Genomic DNA, 2,853 nt, shown 5'->3' on the forward strand with positions numbered 1-2,853 from the left:
ATACGTCAATTCCTTCTACTACAGGTGAGTAAGTCTCCAAAGGTCGAGCATCCGGTAGATTGCGTAGTGACGTTATCCACTTAAAAAACACAAACCAACGGGAATAGTTTAGCCGAACTACGGCAACTCTGATTCTCATGTTCAGATGAGATACGTAGGCACGAGACGCGATGTCTTGCCGAGTTTGACTAACAACTAACACTAATTCTTTTCTCTCGCCCTCGTTGCGATCGAGACCTTCCCCTTCTCTTGCCCTAGTTGCAATCGAGACCCTTCTTCTTATTGCATGTTGTTGTGTGTTTTGGGTTCGGATGCTGACATAATTCCATCAATTGGTTGTCGGGCTCCATGTTTGCCCTTTTGAGTGTGTTTTGGGTTCGGATGCTGACGTAAGCCCAGTGATTGGCAGTCGGGCTCCATGTTTGCCTCCTTGCGTGTGTTTGGTTCGGATGCTGATGTAAGTCCAGTGGTTGGCATTCAGGCTCCACGTTTGCCTTTGCCTGTGGTTGTTTGTGTGCGTGTTAGCCGAGCTACGAATGCTCTGATTCTCCTTCGTCCAAAGGAGATACGTATGCATAGGATGCGACATCCTAGCGAGCATGTGTCGTTTCCCCAGTCCGAACTACTTTGACTCTGATGTCTATGCTTGATAGACTAAGTAGGCCCAGGATGCGATATCCTGCCGAGTCAGTCTTGTTTGTTTTCTTGTGTCTCTTTCAGCCTGTGTAGATGTTTATTTGAGCAGTGTTTTAGCAACCAATTTCCCTTCCTATTGTGCGTGGATCCCGTCGAGTACGACGGATGCGTAGGGGTGCTAATACCTTCCCTTCGCATAACCGACTCCCGATCCCATTCTCTTTGGTCGCGAGACCATGTCTTTTCCAGGTTTACTCTGAGCGTTTCCTTTCCCTCTTTGGGATAAATAACGCACGGTGGCGGCTCTGTTGTTCTTGTTTTCCCGCCGGTTTTTCGCGTAATGCGACACACCCACAATGTTATTTTTTTTTCATCTAGTTTGTCAACATTTGAAAAGCAAAAATCATGGATTAAAGATTTCTCATTAAAGGTATAAACTGAGTTTAAAAGAGCTATAAATATGGGAAAGAGAACTATTATTAATCCTAATAAGCATTACGTTTGACTTTCTATATATTTTTATAAAAATAAAATAAAATAAGATACTTAATTGTAACAATTATAGGCGTCCTACTTCAGTTTTAGGTATTTTAAATTATTTAGATAATTCATTTTTTAAAACTAATTTTAACGATAAAACAAAACAATAAATTATATTAAAAAGTTTTATTCAAAGAATGTTTGTGTCGAAAGAAAATATTAAAAATCTCTCTCTGTCTCTCTCTCTACATATATATATATATATATATATATATATATATATATATATATATATATATATATATATATATATATATATATATTATATATATATATATATATAATATATATATATATATATATATATATATATATATATATATAATATATATATATATATATATATATATATATATATATATATATATATATATATATATATATATATATATATATATATATATATATATATATATATATATATATATATATATATATATATATATATATATATATATATATATATATATAAAATTGTGATGTATCGAACAATTATATATAACAATATGTTCAATATGTTCAATTAAAAAAAAATACTTTGTTTCCATATTATGTTTTCTTGAAATACATTACTTTAAAATATATAAACCAATATGGTTTTTAATGATGAATTTTTTGATTATATATTAGCATTTATTAAACTTTTAATGTAAGGAGAGTTGTATTCTATTTCAATAAATATTCAAAGTTTAAGATAATTGATGATGTAATTTTATTTATTAAATTATAAATTTCCTAGACATTTTTTTAAGATTATAATGACTTTTTTTTTATATATTCCTAAATATTTATTTTACTTTTTAACTTATATGGCTATTTTTTAGGGAAATATGATAAGTACCAGTACTCATTTATTACAATTCCAAAATTAATGGAAGAAGATATAGTGAAAAATCAATGAAACACATTAACTAAACCACTTCTTAGGTTACCAATGTATTTGATTTTTCACTATATCTTCTTTACTTGTAAAATCCTAATACAACAACAGCCTCCGCAATGATCTTCACATTCTTTTGATCAAAGGTTCTTTTTTCTTTAACTTTATATAATTTATATGTATGATTTAACTTAGTTATGATGGGTGTGCTTTTTGAGAGACTAGTTGTTTATTTTTGTTTATATTATTTTCGTAAAGTTATCTTTTTCTTTAGTTAAAACATAATATTTTTTAGTATCTTTTTTTAAAGCTAAAAATTATATACTAAAGCGTCATGTTTTATTAGCATGTTATCAATTTTACACAATTAGAATTAAGGAATATTTTGGTTAACCAATGACAAAAACTAGGCACCGAAGTATCCTAAATATTATTGGGTAGATACTAATGCTCTATTTGTTTTATTATCTCTTACAAGTGATATTTTTTTTTAAAAGCCAAAGTCTAAAATATGTATTTTGATGAGTTAGTTTTCCATATTGATGTCATGTCATTTAAAATTTCCACGTGACACCCACAATGTTATTTTTTTCATCTAGTTTGTCAATATTTGAAAAGAAAAATCATGGATTAAAGATTACTCATTAAAGGTATAAACTGAATTTAAAAGACCTATAAAATATGGGAAAGAGAACTATTATTAATCCTAATAAGCATTACGTTTGACTTTCTATATATTTTTAGAAAATAAATAAATTAAGACACTTAATTATAACAATTATAGTCGTCCTACTTCA

This window comes from Lathyrus oleraceus, chromosome 2, assembly GCF_024323335.1.
Source record: "Lathyrus oleraceus cultivar Zhongwan6 chromosome 2, CAAS_Psat_ZW6_1.0, whole genome shotgun sequence".
NCBI lineage: Eukaryota > Viridiplantae > Streptophyta > Magnoliopsida > Fabales > Fabaceae > Lathyrus > Lathyrus oleraceus.